This window comes from Chenopodium album, chromosome 8 (assembly GCF_948465745.1).
Source record: "Chenopodium album chromosome 8, dcCheAlbu1.1, whole genome shotgun sequence".
Lineage (NCBI taxonomy): Eukaryota > Viridiplantae > Streptophyta > Magnoliopsida > Caryophyllales > Amaranthaceae > Chenopodium > Chenopodium album.
Window position 1 is genome coordinate 61,506,138 of NC_137841.1, and position 18,238 is coordinate 61,524,375.

Below are 18,238 nucleotides of genomic sequence, written 5' to 3' on the forward strand. Positions count from 1 at the left end.
CGATCTCAAAGGCATACAAACAAAGATTCAATTTGCTCCAAACTATTATTATGCTAAATTGGTTGAATATTAATGCAACATATAATTCTAAAATATTTGTGATCACTTGATAAAATAACAAGATTAAAAAGGAACCTAAACCGGTTGTCCAAATTATCTTATTAGGCGTGATTTTCAATTACATATTCCCTTTAAACATGCAACATAATGATCATAACAATAATAATAGAATAAACATTAATATTGGAATAAATTTAATAATAATGGCGTTAGTCAAATCAAATATAAAATAACCCTAATCATGATACTAGCAATATTAAAATAAAATAACAGTAATTAAATTAATTAATTACTCACATTTCGCACGTTCCTTTAAATTGCTACATCATGAATAAATTGTTAGTAACTTCAATAAAAAAAATATAAAGCAAATGAAAATTAAATTAAATTAAATAAAAAGTAGAGTTGATTTGGTCCAAACCCTCGGTTATTTGTACCTTTCACGTCTTGGTTTAAGGACGGAACCTCGGGTTAAGTATAGACTCCTTAGAGTGCTTAGGGGAATTATTATGGAAGAATAAGGAGGCTAGAAATTAGGTTAAAGAGGGAGAAGAGAATGATTATTGGTGTAAGGTGAGAGAGAATGATTATTGGTGCCCCGAACTGCAGAAAGGGGGTATCTATTTATAGGGAAAATGAGTAGAGGGAACACGCGGAACCCTAAAAAGATAAAAACCCTAAAAAATAATACCATGTCACGGAAAAGAGCACCGCGACACGGTGACAGGCACCGTCAGACAGGGGAAGATCCCGTGACACGGGGAAAAACTGAGTGACGCGGGAAATAATTAGGTTATGGGAAGTGAAAACGCGTTTAGGGATTACGCGGAGAAAACACGGAGCAATCTTGTGTCACGGGATGTGCACCGTGACACAGGAAGAAATGTCGTGATACGGCATTGTCCACCATGGCACAGTACAGTATGCCGTGTCACGGTGTAAAAAGTACGCGGAAATTACACGGAATATCCCCGTGTCACGGAATGGGCACCGTGACACGGGAAATTGCATCGTGACACGGTGAAAAATCCCGTGACACGGGAGAAAATTGTGCAGAATTACAAAAATGGGCATCGTGTCACGGGAATAAGCTCCGTGACACGTCAGCATTTGCCGCGTCGCGGCATTTTAGCTGCTGCGCGGTAATTTCAGTTTTTTACCCGTTTTTTAAAATAATCATAACTTTTGATCCGTAACTCGGAATAAGGCATATAATATATCATTGGAAATCTTATCAAGTCTAGTTTCTAACCCAATTATAATTAAGTCGAAATAATTTGTAGATTTTAAGATATGTCCGTTTTAGTGGAAGGGTGTCGGTTTTAGGCCGAGTTTAGTGTTTTGCTCATATCTTTTTCGTTATAGCTCGGAATTGGGATTATGATAGATGGTTGGAAAGCTTATTTAAAGGCCTATCCAACAAAATAATAATTGGATCAAAATTGTATTTCATAAAATCAGTTTCTCTCGGTTTTGCGATGTGGACACGAAAAGTGGAAAATAGGTTATGGTTTAGGGAAATGAGCTAGAAATTGGATTAGTTCATGAAATATATTAGATAGAACATGGATTTAAGCACTCCAAAGATTAAATACTCAACCCGACCAATAATGGCAGTGAAAGGTGTTCATCAACGGGTTTGGTTTTGGGGAGACATTTTTAGTTGTCTACACCATGTTAACAATAAAGCATAATAATAATAGCAAGATCCTAGGCATGATACTAACAAGATTAATAACAAATCCTAGCATGTCACTAAACAATAAAGATCATATCTTTAGCCCTAACATGGTACTAACATGATATTTGAAAGTATAAGAAGCACCCTAAACATAATACTAGAAAGTAATAGAAATATCCTAACATAATACTAGGAATTAATAAAACAATCTAAGCATGCTTTCTACATCGAAATAATAGCTAAGTAATCAAATTACTTACTTTGATGCCTCATACCTCTTTCTAATAACAAAATACACGCGTTAATAAACTTCAATAAAATATTAAATCAAAGAATTAAATTAAATAATTGAAAAGAGTTAAAAAGTTTAGACTGGATTTGGGACAAATTCTCAGAAATTATCAACCTTTCACGTCTAGGGCGAAGGCAACTTCGAACTTGGCTAGGTGTGTCTAGATCTTGTGAATGCGGTATTGTGTTTGCAAAAGGGTTAGTTTAGAAAGAGAGAGAAGAGAAAGCTATATTGCTCAAGAGAGAGAAGAGAGATTAGTAAATTCTTAATGAGAATTGGTTGATTCAAAACGGAGGTCCAAGGACCCTATTTATAGGAAAATAGTCCGGAACCCGATAGAAAAGAGTTAGAATTTAAATTAGAATAAAATTTGTTATGTCGCAAAGTTGTCGCCGTGCGACATCGCCTGTCGCTGATTAAAAGATAAAAACACGCTTGTACGTAATCTTTTTCCTAATATAATTAAGTAATTAGAATCTTCGTTTATCAGTTTTAAAATCCGTTTTATCATAAAACATTTATTTTATTCCAAATAAAATTCCTTAAAACAATAATTATCAATCCTAATTCCATTAGAATTTAAGGGAACCTTCTAGATAATTCTAGAAGACTATAATCAATCCTACTAGCTTTAGGAATAATATATTATAATAGGCCCTCCTCTAGATCACTGGGCCGCATGTAAGAAACAAATCAGGCCCAATTTAGTATTTTGGCCATAACTTCTCATTATTCATCGGAATTAGGTTTATAATATATCGTTGGAAAGCTTTTTTCGAGCCCTATTCAACTACACTATTATTGGAACCTTATCATGGACCAAACTAAATTGAACTAGCTATTTTCATAAATAGAGAAAGTTTTCGAAAACAGAAAGAAAGATTTTTAATAAAAACTACCGTAACACTAGAATTTTCACACTTTCACTTCATTCGATTATCATTCGACGTGAAAGGTATTCATCACTGGGTTTGGTTTTGGGGAGACACAATTGGGTGTCTACACAATGATTCAATATTCAAAATAGTTAATAAACCAATTCCATTTAAAATCAAATGCCTCATCAAGTGCGCACGCCCTTCAAGTTAGTCTCCTTATATTACAAGGTTATTCTTGAAGAAAGATTCGGTCATACAAAGTCCAAAATTTTATCAACCAAATCCAGATAGTGGGATTACTAGCAACATGCTTGTAAAGCTTTAATAATAATAATAATAATTCAATAAATCCTTTTTAATCCAATAATTCCAATATAATTAAAAACTCATTTTTGTTTAATACCTCATGCTTTCAAAATCAAACCTTTAAACATGAATAATAATTTTAATAATTCAAACATGATATAAAATCAATACTCAAATTTATTTATCAAAACCAATTATTTAAACATACTGTTATTTCATAAACCATAATTCAATTCAATTCAATCATCATAAAATCATTCAAAACATGCTTATTCAATCCAATCTCTTAAGGTTAACAAATAATCACAACAAATAAATTAAAAAACCCCCAAATATATGTGCATGAACCTTTTAAATTGTTTTCACATAAACATAATTGAAATCTGATTTTATTTAATTAAAACTACTCATAATAATTTTTTTATAAATCCCCATAATAATAATAATAATAATAATAATAATAATAATAATAATAATAATTGAATAAGAGAAGAGAAGAAGAAAAGGTAGAAAACCAAAGGAAAAGAGAAGAAGAGGTGGCGGCAAGGGCAGCAGCTAGTGGCTGCCAGAGCTGGTGGTGGCAGCAGGTGGCCGGCATCAGTGGCAGGTGGCGCCGGAGGTGGATGGTGGTGGTTGGTGCAAGGAAGAACAGAAAAGGAAGAAGATAATTAGAGAGAATTAGAGAGTTTGGTGTGAGTGTTTGGCCATGAATCAAAGGGTATTTATAAGCTAGCTCATGCATAAATTATTGTAGGAAGTAGGAAGAATTAAGGAATTACTTGGAGAAGTGAATAAAGAAATATGAAAAGTTTGATATTAAGGTGATTAAGAATAATAGAATTTAGGAAAATGTGTTAGTCATGAAAATAATATGGAAAAAGAGATTACTTGGGAAATAATCAAGGAAGATCTAAGGTAGGAAAATAAGATGATCAAATATTTAGGAGATGGAGAAATAAAATTAAGTAAAATAAGAGATTTTTAGGGAGATAATTAAGATACAAGTTACCAAAATAATCACCCAATATTTGACCATGAGGGTCGAAAATAATGAGCTTCCATAGCTCAAATTTTCGGATCCCATTAGTGTATTTTAGGGACTTATTTTACTAGATTTAAGGAATTAAAAATAATTGTGTGAATAATATTTATTGTATAAAATAATTAATTAATAAAATACCGATTATTCACTAAATAAAAACCTAGAAAATCAAATTTTCCACAATAAGAAAATATGAAAATCTTAGTCAATTAGTTAGGAATTTCGGACCTCATTAATTAAATAATAAAATATAGTTTTTTCATTAATTAAAGTATCCAAAATATATAAATAATCCGGTTTTTAAATTAAAATAAATGGATAATAAATCTTATCCAAAATAGTAATTAAGTTTCAAAATACTTTTGGCGCCAAAATTCAAATATCATTTTGGCTCCAAAATTCAAATAGTAATTTAAAATACTAAAATACCCTTTTTAGGAAATTATAATTAAGTCATTATAAAAATACCTATGAAAATACGGGGTATTACATACGAAGTATAAGAATTTGTGTTTGAAAATATAGATAATGATGGTGGTTCTTTGTAATTAGGTCAAGATAAACTATCATTCTTATCTATCTTTTAATTTGAATTTAACAGTTATATGTACCCAACACAAATTCTTCAAAAAGACAGGTGTACGTTAATTTATTGTAAGACGAGTTAAAGTTATCTTAAAAGAATTTAAAGATACCCTTTATACTACAAAAGTTAATATTTTTAAATAATAAAATTTTTCGTACAAAAACTTATACTGCATTATATTATCATATTAGCTTTTATAGTATGTAATCATAAATATATAAGAATTACATATCAATAGTATTATACTAAAACAGACACCAAGAATGACGCATGTCACTTCTAAGTGCTGTTTTTTCTCTTCAAAACTTTTTTTTCATTTTCTTAATAAAATCTTCACTAATTATATAATTGTGATTCACTTCCATACAAGAATATTCACCAAATCATATATTTGTAGTATTCACTTCCTAAAAAAATATTCACATATTTTCCATATCTTTTTATTGTATAAAATATTATTTTATATATTTTACTTTTTGATCTGGCTGAATTCTAGATATAAATTAAGATTAAAACTTTTTCAATTTCTTTTAAATATATGAGGATTATTTTTTGGTTAATTTTGATTTAACATTATAATTCATTATAAAATATTGCAAAAAACTTAAATAAAATGTAAACCAACGACAAATTAAAAGTTACCCTTTAAGAGGTTAAAGTTACTATAAAATAAGTTAAATAAGTTAAAGTTTCCCTCAAACTAACCGTCTTACAATAAACTTAACGTAAATATGTGATTTAAAAAAAAAAAACGTACATCTGCCTTACATGACTTATTGTGTACCCAATGAAATAAGGCAAAATTGGCTGCAACAGCATGAACTTTTAATACGTAGTAAGTTGCACTCAGCAGGACAAACTTTGACTAGTAGCTCAAACAGCACGATATATCACATAAAGTGCACGAAACATCATAAATGAGAATGAGATTCCCCCAGAAACAACCCATATATAATATTTTATTATTTTTCTTTTTTATTAATTTCAAAATGCAATTATAATAGGCTTTTTTGTAAAAAAAAAAAATAAAAAAAAAAATAAAAACAATGTAATTAGTATCTGAGAAGTCACGTGCTTCTTTCTTTCTCAATTATTTCACTTAGCTACCTTCCCACACCTACCCACATCCAGTTATACATCCCAATTATAATATAAAATAAAAAAACCCTCAAATGGATGAAGAACACCATTGATAAGCGAAGAAAAAGATCCAATCGAAGTGAAATCACGCAAACGTCATCCTTATACTGGTAAGTTCACGAACCTAAAAAGCTCGAGCTCAACTTAATGTTCATCGTTTAGGAAAAAGGCAAACAACAACAGCAACAATAATGAAAAATTGGAAGCACAATTGAAGCAAATGAAGAACAAGTTGATTGTTGGAGAGGACATTCAAGGTTTAGATGGGAGAAAACTTGTGGAGCTGCAAATGGAGCTAAAGTTTGTAAAAGCATAAAATGAAGTTAAAGTCTGTAAAAGTTGCAAATGGAGCTAAAGTCTATAAAAGCTCAAACCTCACATTGTCATCACTTCTCTTTAACTCACCAAGATATGATGATATCATTTAGTAGTGATCAAACAAATTACCATGCAATAGCCTATGAGCAATTGTTTTCATCCTGTAACAGTTCCACTTTGACAAAAACCTCATCATCACATCTTTCTCCAACTCTGTTCTTGGCCAGTTTGGATTGTCCTTGTACTTTTGCAAGTATTCCCTAGCAAACCAACTTGCCTTAACTTGTAGGTTTTCATAATCAGCTCTATTACACGTGTGGATAGGATTACATGATTTTACATGGAAAGATTTACGTTGACCATCCCAAAAAGCATGTAGCTTCCAATCACAACCTTTTTTGCACTTAGCCTCTACTTTCTTGTTATTCTCAGATCTTATCCATCTAAATATATAACTAGCATACACATCATATCTATTTACCATGTCCTAAAAGTGTTGAGGAGAATTGAATTTTATGCCAACTTGCCACACAAGCCTTTTGAAATCCGTGTTGTTGTTTACAACCTTAGTTACATTCCACTGTAAAATACCCTCATCCATGTCACTCTCCACATTCGAATCAGGGATTACATCATCATATTCATCATCATCATCATCATCATCATCATCATCATCATCATAATCACTTTCCCACCCACAAGATAAAGGCAAGCTCAGGTTATCTTTCACTTTAGAAGTACTAGATACATGATCAATCTTCTTACTCTTTGTAGGGAATATTTCAAGCGTTAATCCCCTAGCTTGAACCCCACTGTGATCATACACTAAAGTACGGTGGCGTCCAAAGGGAAAGAAGATAGAGCAAAAGAGTCGCCAACAAGTTTTAGGAACTTGTAAACCGTTCACGAGGTGAAGGTTACACCCCTTAACGATCCAAGAGATCGTCAACTCCATAAGGTCTTGAACCAAATAGGGTTCGGGGATGAAGGTGCAAATCCAACCTAAAAGAGATTGAACCTGCCCTAATAATAGGCCTCTACTTTATTCTGATCGTATTCATGTGCGCTTTCTGACTAACATGCAATCAATAGGATTAACCTTAAACCTGTTTATCTATGTTGGTTGAATATTAATGCACAAATAAATCTATTATTGGCGATCTCTTAAATTATAATCATATTAACCCTAAACAAAATTATTAATTATCTTATATAAGCGTGATTACAAATACCAATTCCCTTTAAACATGCATAAAAGGTGTGATCAAGCAATAACAATAAATATAATCAAGACATAATAAATAATAATAAATTACAATCAAAATAACCATAATCATAATAACAATTAAGGAAAACAATTATAATAACCATAATCATAATAATCATGTTAAAGCATAATAATAGTAAGATCCTAGGCATGATACTAACAAGATTAATAACAAACCCTAGCATGTCACTAAGCAATAAAAATCATATATTTAGCCCTAACATGATACTAACATCATAAATATTAGGAAAGAAAATAGAAGGCATCATACTTTTAATCATACTTGATATTAAAGTTACCCTAGACATGATACTTGGAATCATAATAACAACCTAAGCATGAACTCTATATCATAACATCAATAAAAACCATTAAAGTACTTACTTTGATTCCTCGTACCTCTTTCTAATAACAAAATGCACGCGTTAGTAACTTCAAGGAAAACAATAAACAAAACAATTAAATTAAATAATTAAAATAGAGATTTGGGACCAAACCCTCATAAATTAAACCTTTCACGTCTAGGGCGAAGGCAACTTCGAATATGGCTAGGTGTATCTAGTGCTAATGAATGCGGAATTTTTATATTTGAGAGAAGGCTAGTTTAGAAAAGAGAGAGAGAGTAAATAAAAAAATCTTGATGAGAGTTGGTAGATTGTAGATAAGAATAAGAATTGATGATCAAAACGGAGTTTTTACGACGTTATTTATAAAGAAAATCATCCAAAAATATAAAATATCAAAACAGAGTTCTGGCGCAGATAAAATTGAATTAGCGTCAACGCTGGCTATTGGCGCCAGACGCCAACATTAGCGCCATGCGCCAATGCTAGCGCCAGGCGCCAGGCGCTACAGCTGGCATTTGGCGCTGATTCAGAAATTCACGCGCTTTCTTAAAATCAGATAGAAATTGCCGTACAGGAGGATAAAATCGTATTTTCCTCAAAAAATGTTCTTTGATTCTAATTAAAACTCTAAAAAGTCAACAAAAGTCAATTTATCAATGCTAATTGAACTAGGAATGAAAAGAACCTTTTAGAAGAATCTAGAAGACTAAAACCATTCCTAATTGCATTAGGAATGATAAATCATATTAGGCCCTCCCCTAGATCATTGGGCCGCATATAAGGCTCAAACCGGGCCCAGTTTAGTAATTTGGCCATAACTTCCTCAATATTCATCGGAATTGGGCTTATAATATATCGTCGGAAAGCTCTTGTCAAGCCCCATCCAACTACACTACTATTGGACCCATATCATGGACCAACCAAACTGGATTGGCTGTTTTCTTAAAAATAAGTTTTCAAAAACAGAGAGAAGAGAAAAGAAATTAAAACTATACGCAACACTAAACTTTCCACACTTTCACTTCATTCGATTATGATTCGACGCGAAAGGTACTCATCACTGGGTTTGGTTTTGGGGAGACACAAATGGGTGTCTACACTCTTACTCTCTCTTAACTTTCTAACAGACTTAACATGTTCCTCATCATCACTACAACTACTATTTTCAATCTCATAGTTTACATCTTCAATTTCATCATTGTCCTCAATTGAGTCACTAAGTTCAAGCTCACCCTCATCATCCTCTGTTTCAATCCCACCATATAGCCATTAAATAAAGCAATTGAATTAGGCATGACCAATTGGAATACAGTATGAAATCTACCTTTCCAAATATGCCAAAGTGTTACAACAAAAATAGTTTTCCAATTAACCGAGTGAGAAAGATTATATTGAATACACCCCTCCCAATTTGTATTGAAAAAAAATAACACAATTAAATTAAAGTCCTTGTCCAATTTATTACCACCAAAAATTCTAGACCAAAGGACTATAGTATTAATGCAATTTCTAAAAAAATGGAGGTGACTCTCATTATCCACAAATGGGGCTAAGATAATTCATTCTATATGCTAACACGGAAGCTACTGGCAGTATTTGGTGGCTAAGGTTCCAAGAAGATTATAGTACATACTTGAATAATGTTATATACAATTCCGTCAAAACATTTTTGGAGCTAAACATTACGCTAACGTAGCTAAGATAGAAGGGGTAAGCAAATATAGCTACATTTGATTCAAGTAACTTACATTTTCCTCTCATAGAACTTTTCTCACTGACACTTCAAACCTGTAGAAAGAGAAATCTCTTGGTTTCATTGTTTTAATCTCTCTCCTTGTGGTAATACTTCTTGCACATTTCACCCAACTAAAATTATCATACATAAAAATAAATAACAAGAGAATATTAAAAACAAAATCATTTATCAAGTTTGAAAATAAATAAATAAACAAATAAAATTTAGGTTCAATACAAATGATTTGACGTAATTTGTTAATATACAAATAGTTTTAATATTATTTGTTTTATAACCAAAATTATACAAGTTACTTTTATCATAGTGTTAGGGCCTATATTTAAGGTGTAGATTATATAGCTAACGGGCCTAGTTCATGAGCTCTAATCTCTTGCATATATACACTACTCATATTGTAATACAAACTACGGAAAATCATTTCCTCACATGGTATCGGAGCCCATCAATTTCTAAAAATTCCTAGTTTGAATTTCTAATTCGATTTTTTGCTTCGAACATCTAGTCTCTAATTTTTTTTGTGGTGGCCTCGAGTGGTATTCTTTGGACCCTAATTTATGTTCTACTGCTTCGAATTCCTTAGCTTCTCATTGATCGATACTAGTGAATTACCCTACTACTATGACTTCTTCTATTACTCCTAAACGCAAGTCGAATCTCTATTGCACTTGTTGTAATCGTACGGGTTACGATTACGATGGTTGTTTTCTTGTTCATGGCTTACCCGAATGGTGGCTGAACAAATATGGTAACCAATCCAAATCTGATGCTTCTACTCTACCTGCTGCCTCTATGTCGCAAGTCTTGCCTTGTGGTTCTGCTTCTACTCCTCTGCTCGCTGCTACTAATGCGCTGCCTGCTGCTGTGCTTGCTCTGCCTTCTGCCCTGCCTGGTGCTATTATACAGCCTGATGGCTCGTCTCCTGCAGCTGATTCTTCCTCGGCTTCTGTCTCTGCTGGTGGTGGTGGTTCTGCCACCCATTCTTGTGCCCCGTATGCTACTGCCTACACTAATGTGGTGCCTGCTGTTGTCCCGGCTCATGCTATGGCAGCAACTTTCTCCACTACTTCCTCGCCACCCATGAGGGTTGGTGATTATTGTTCTTCATCTTGGATTATTGACACAGGTGCCTCTCATCATGTAACGGGTGACGAGTCCTCTCTAATTGACATTCAATCTATTCATCCATGCCCCGTTGGTCTTCTCGACGGAGCTCAAGCCGTTTCTATAAAGGAGGGTCGTGTTTTCCTAGCGGATGGAATTATTCTTGAACATGTGTTATATGTTCCTCAATTACATTGCAATTTGATATCAGTCTCAAAATTAATTGATGACTCTCTTTGTTATGTATGATTCACTAATTCTTTATGTGCTATACATGATCAAATTTCGGGGAGCCTGATTGGTGGCGGTGAACAAATAGATGGACTCTACTATTTCCGGCGTCTCCCAAAAGTATGTGCTATCACGAGTTCGGAGGTCTCTACATTTAAGTTGTGGCATCGTCGTTTGGGGCATCCGTCGGAGAAAATTGTCAAATTGCTTCCTGCTATTCGAGGTAGTACTGGTACTAAGTGTTTACATAAAGCTTGTGAAATTTGTCCTCTAGCTAAACAAACCTAAGACAGTTTTCCTGATAGTGATAGTCGTGCTAGTCGTATTCTTGAAATGATACATTGTGATTTGTGGGGACCGTATAAGACGGCTTCTACTTGTGGTGCTCATTATTTTTTGACGATTGTTGATGATTTTTCCCGTGGTGTTTGGGTTTACTTATTAAATGACTAAACTGAAGTTTATTCTTCTTTTTTCTCTTTCTGTGCTATGGTTAAATGTCAATTTTATGTCAACGTTAAATGTGTGCGGAGTGACAATGGCACAGAATTCAAACCCATGATCCCATATTTTACTGAAAATGGCATTCTTTTTCCAAACCTATTGTGTCGGCACACCTCAACAAAATGGTCGGGTAGAGCGTAAGCATCAACATATTTTGAATGTGAGTAGAGCATTGATGTTTCAAGGGAATTTGCCGATTGAGGTTTGGGGTGAATGTGTTCTTAGTGCGGTGTATTTAATTAACCGCTCTCCATCTCGTTTACTTGCCAATCAAACTCCATTTAAAATTTTCTTTGGCAAAGAGCTTCATTATGATGAATTACGTGTCTTTGGGTGCCTTTGTTTTGCTCATAAACAAAAAGCAAATGGTGACAAGTTTGCTCCTAGGAGTCGAAAGTGTGTTTTTCTTGCCTATCCACATGGGAAAAAGGGGTGGAAATTATATGATCTTGAGACGGGTGATATTTTTGTGTCGCGTGATGTGCAATTTCATGAGACAGAATTTCCATTTGATACAAAAAAGCAGTCCGAAAATACAGAACACAATAATGTGGAGATTGATTCGGATTTCTTGGATGACTTGGAGCATGTTTTGGAGGTGGGTGAGACCTCCCTTGACCACGATATTTCTCAAGAACAATCTCCCATCCCTAATGCTCAATTAGACGCTACCAATGCTACTTCTAGCAGGTTAGACCGCAGCCCACCTGCGGTGTCTGCCACTGATCGCAACCATGCTGCGGCTGCCCCTATTTCTGCTTCTGCCTGCACCTCTGCCACCGCTTCCGCTACTGCCTGCACCTCTGCCGCAGCTGCCCCCACCTCTGCCAGCACTGCTGGAGTTGCTGCCAGCTAGGGCTGTGCACCGGTCCAAAACCGGACCGGACCGGAACCCGGAATCGAATTTTTTTGGGGACCGGGCCGTAATCAACCGGTCCGGGTTCCGGTCCAGACCTGTTTATTCCGGTCCGGTCCGGTTTTGGACCAAAATGGACCGGTTACATTATTTTTTCGTTTTAATATCTTAATATATACATACATTTTTAACGTCTTGTTTTTGTTTGCGTGTTTCCTATTTTACACCTACAATTTAAAAATTACAAGTTTGTACCTAAATTTTTAGAAATTTAAAAATTTCACCCAAAAAATTACAAAAATACACATTCCGGTCCATTCCAGTATATTTCGGTTTTTACCCGGACCGGAAACCCGGAATCCCCAATTTGTGAGGACCGAAGACCGGACCGAAATCAACCGGTCCGGGCGGTTTTCCGGTCTAGGTCCATTTCTGCACAACCCTACTGTCAGCACTGCTGCTGCTAGTGCTGCCTCGGACAGCAGCCCCGTGGCTGGTTTGAGCCTCTCTTCTTCTTCTTCTTCTTTTTCTATTAACTTGGGTCATGGTCAGCGTGATCGACATCCTTCGGGTTGGCATCGTGACTATGTTGCAAATACTATATCTGTTCCGAGTCCATCTATCACTCCAAGTTCACCTCCTCATCCGAGCTCCTCAGGTACTCCCTATCCTTTAGCACATTTTGTAAATTGTGATAAATTTTATGTGCGACACCGTGTGTTTATTGCAGCTATTGATATGGTGGTTGAGCCGCGTAATTTTAAAGAGGCAATGCAAGATGAGGGGTGGAAAGAGGCAATGCAAAAAGAAATTGATGCATTGGAAAATTATGGTACATGGGTGCTTGAAAAATTACCTCCGGGTAAGAAAGTTCTTGGATGTAGATGGGTTTACAAGGTCAAGCTTAACTCTGACGGCACACTTGAGCGATTGAAGGCTCGTCTGGTTATATTTGGTAATCATCAGGTTGAGGGTATTGATTATACAGAGACTTTTGCTCCATTTACCAAAATGGTAACAGTTCGTGCTTTTCTTGCTGTTGCTGCTGCAAAGTATTCGGAATTGCATCAGATGGATGTCCACAATGCATTCCTTCATGGTGATCTTGATGAGGAAGTTTATATGGAGCCTCCCCCATAGGTTTCATGGCTCTCAACCTGGTATGGTATGTCGCCTTCGAAAGTCATTGTACGGACTTTGTCAGGAACCGCGTTGTTGGTTCTCTAAGTTATCCACATCTCTGAAAAGGTATGGATTTTTGCAATCGTACTCTGATTACTCTCTTTTTACTCTGCAAACTGGGTCTATTCAACTTAGTGTTCTGGTGTATGTTGATGACTTAATAATATCTGGCAATGATTCTTCTGCAATTGCAACATTCAAATCTTATTTGAGTGATTGTTTTCATATGAAAGATTTTGGTGTGTTGAAGTATTTTCTTGGCATTGAGGTTGCACGGAGTCCCGAAGGCATATTTTTATGTCAACGGAAGTACACACTTGATATTATTGCAGAGCCTGGCTTGCTAGGGGCACGTCCGGCAGGTACTCCTATTGAGCAGAATCATACTCTAGCCAAATCCGAGTCCTCTATTCTTTCTGATCCGGAAATGTATCAGCGACTTATGGGTCGTTTGATTTATTTGTCTTTTACTCGACCTGATTTGGCTTATGCGGTGCATATCTTATCTCAATTTATGCAACAACCGCGACAGGATCATTGGGAGGCCGCCCTTCGTACGGTGCGATACTTGAAAGGATGTCCTGGTCAGAGGATCTTATTTAGTTCAAATTGTGATTTACATATTACAGGTTGGTGTGATTCGAATTGGGTTAGTTGCCCTTTGACAAGGCGATCTATTTCTGGTTGGTTAGTGTTTCTTGGTGCTTCCCCTATATCTTGGAAGACTAAGAAGTAGGAAATTGTGGCTAAGTCTTCTGCAGAGGCCGAGTTCCGTTCAATGTCTAAAACCACTGATGAGTTGAAGTGGTTGAAGGCTCTACTTATGATTTTGGGAGTCTCGCATCCCCGCGTAATGAGTTTATTTTGTGATAGTCAATCTGCATTGTATATTGCGCTGAATCCGTCTTCCATGAGCGTACTAAACACATTGAGGTTGATTGTTATTATGTTCGCGATGCGATTCAGGACGGTATTATTAGTCCATCTTATGTGAAGATAACTGATCAACTAGCTGATATATTCACAAAGGCTTTGAGTTAAAGCCAATTCATGTATTTACTTGGCAAGTTGGGCATTTGTGATTTGCATGCTCCAACTTGAGGGGGGTGTTAGGGCCTATATTTAGGGTGTAGATTATATAGATAACGGGCCTAGTTCATGAGCCCTAATCTCTTGTATATATACACTACTCATACTCTAATACAAACTACGGAAAATCATTTCCTGACACATAGCTTTCTATATTTAAAGAAGGTTAGAGTAGTGTAAACTCGTGTGATTAGATTATGTTAGGAATTTGGGACTGAAAACAAGCAATAATAAACAACAATGCTAAAGAACAATAAAAACAACACAAGCAATTTATGGGTAACTTTGTTACCCTTCTCAAAACAATCTCACTATTGTATTTGAGCTACAAAACCACAATTACAAACACTCTTAATGAGCTCACAAGCTCTCTAGTATTTGCACTCACAAGCTACTAACAACTACTCACTCTCTTATGTTTTCACTCAAAACCTTAGAGTAAGTATATGATTCTCCAACTCCTACTTGTGCTATTTATACAAGTAGTATGCTAAAACTTATATAACACACTACCAAACTTGGCTTATTCTACAAGCCAACTACAAAGTGTACAAAGCACACTACTACAAAAGCAACCAAGTTAACACTTGGCTTACTCAACATACTACTAATTGCTTGTCTTATTCTACAAGCTATCCTACTAGTGTTAGTAGTGAGTCTTGAACACAACAAATCTCCCCCTCAAGACCACTACCAAAACCACTTTTCTCTATGTGAACCTTTCATGAATGTCACCCTCTTTGATGACTTCTTCACTTCAACTTCATGGTTGGATATAGCCTTCCCATTCCACTCTTGCAATTTATACAAGTTCCTTCTATTTCGTGATCCTCTCATGACCACTAAATTTCCTCTACCAATCTTCATTTGTCCATCAATTGCTTTGATGGAACAACTTCTTGCCTCAAGCCTACCAAGTGAGATCAAGTTCCTACCAACCTTAGGAGCATACCTCACACCTCAAAGCTTTCTTTTGACACCATCATGTGTCACAACCTCCAACTCTCCAATGCCTTCAACTTGCACCTTCTCTTCATTTGGAAGCACCAAAACATCCTCACAAGCTTCAAACTTCTTGAACTTCTTCTTGTCATGGCATACATGGTATGAGCAACCCGTATCCATGATCCATTTGCCTTCATTACAACTCCCCTATTCTTCTAGCAAGAAGATTTGTTCATCATCTTCATCATCTTCTTCCCCATCGCTATGAGCAAAAGATGCCTCCCCTCCTTCTCGGTCTCCTTCATCTTCAATGATTTCAATTTCTTGAGGTCTTCCTTCATGGCCTTGCAAGAAAATTGAATGTGGCGCTTCTTGTGACAATAGTAACACTCCAAGTCACTATAGTCTTTCCTTGGTTGAGATTTAGACCTTCCTCGTTGGCCATCCTTGTTCCTCTCTTAAGCTCTTCCCCGATAAGAACCTTCCACAACTAGCCCAAACTCCAATGACTTCTTCTCACCATCAATTTTGGTCATCAATCTCTCATTTTCTCTTACCACCGCAAAAGCTTGATCAAGAGTAATCTCACTTCTTCCAACTAGCATAGTTTGAACAATTGTTCTATACTCTTTAGGAAGAGATGCTAACAACAACAAAGCTTGCTCTTTATCCGAAATCTTCTCATCGGCATTCAACAATTGACACACTAATTGATTAAACATATTAATGTGATCTTGCATACTTGTATCCTCCTCCTTCATGAGTTGATACAACTCCCGCCTTAGACAAAGCTTGTTTGTCAAAGACTTCGAAGCATACACCGCTTGTAGCTTCTCCAACAACGCCTTAGAATTCGTCTCACTAAGGTAGTTGTACTTGATTTCCGGCGCAATCGCAAGTCGAATTGTACTCACTGTCTTCTTCTTCTTTGATGCCCACTTAGCATCCTCCATGTTAGTGGGCTTGTCTTCTTCAAGAGCATCATTAAGGCCTTGTTGCACCAACAAGTCTTCAACCGAACTTTTCCACACTTGAAAATTCATCTTTCCATCAAACAAAGGAATTGAAAACTTTGACAAATCACCCATTTTTCAATACCTAAGTTTACCACAACTTTCCTACACCTTCTCTACCTCAAAGAATGTGTCTTTGACCTTCAAATCGCCCCCGAAACGACCTCTGCTCTGATACCAATTTGTTATGAATTCGGGACCAAAAACAAGCAATAATAAACAACAATGCCAAAGAACAATAAAAACAACACAAGCAATTTATGGGTAACTTTATTACCCTTCTCAAAGACAATCTCACTATTGAATTTGAGCTACAAAACCACAATTACAAACACTCTTAATGAGCTCACAAGCTCTCTAGTATTTGCACTCACAAGCTACTAACAACTACCCACTCTCTTATGTTTTCACTCAAAACCTTAAGAGTAAGTATATGATTCTCCCACTCCTACTTGTGCTATTTATACAAGTAGTATGCTAAAACTTATATAACACACTACCAAACTTGGCTTATTCTACAAGCCAACTACAAAGTGTACAAAGCCCACTACCACAAAAGCAACCAAGTCAACACTTGGCTTACTCAACACACTACTAATTGTTTGTCTTATTCTACAAGCTATCCTACTAGTGTTAGTAGTGAGTCTTGAACACAACAGATTAGATGTTATCAATCAATTAGGTTTCATTACTTTGGTTGTTGCAAAATTCAATTCTAGCATATATAACGTAAACTAAATTGAATGATATTAAATGGTTTTGCTCCATTAAATAACTATCTATGGCGCATAATATTGCGGGTAGGTGTCGAAGTAATCTAATTAGTTTCTTGATGTAATTTCGGTTTAGTTGCTTTTGTCAAAAAAAAAAAAAAAAAAAAAAAAAAAAAAAAAAAAAAAAAACAGAAATTTAAATGTTGTATCATCATATAAAAGCAACCGTAATATAATGTTTTTCATATTAAATTAAAGTTTAAAGGATTGATTAGTTCTCAAGTGGAGTTAGAATGTTTTTGTAAGCCATTGCATCTAATCCCAACTTTTGTTTTGGGTTGCTGGGAGTCGGTCCAGCGGTGGAGGTGTTGCTAGTTGGTGGCTGGGTTGTTTTGTTTCTATATATATATATATATATATATATATATATATATATATATATATATATATATATATATATATATATATATATATATATATATATATATATATATATATATATATATATATTGTTTGATTTTTAATAAAAAAGTTTTAAAAATTTTTACTCAATAATATGGTGACACATGTACATAGTAGGCCTAGTCACTAACTAATTCATGCACGGAATCCGTTAGTTCGGGACTTGAGAGTGATCAATGATAAAAAAAAACCCACTTGAATTTTTATGTGTTGGTAAAATAAAACTTTTAAACAAAAGTAAACTTTTTATTTTTAGTATGGTGGTTATTTTTAGGTGGTAAAAGTTAAAATTTTCTTAAAAACCCCATTGTCATCAAGTCAGACTCCAAGGCCAAATTAGCATAGGGAAAAGATCTTAGAGTAAGTCCGCAAAACATATAATTTTACTGGAATAATCTCAACATACTATTCACCTTGCATATTGTTACCATTTTTTAAATACCTAAGGGATGAAGCAAAGACAGAGGCT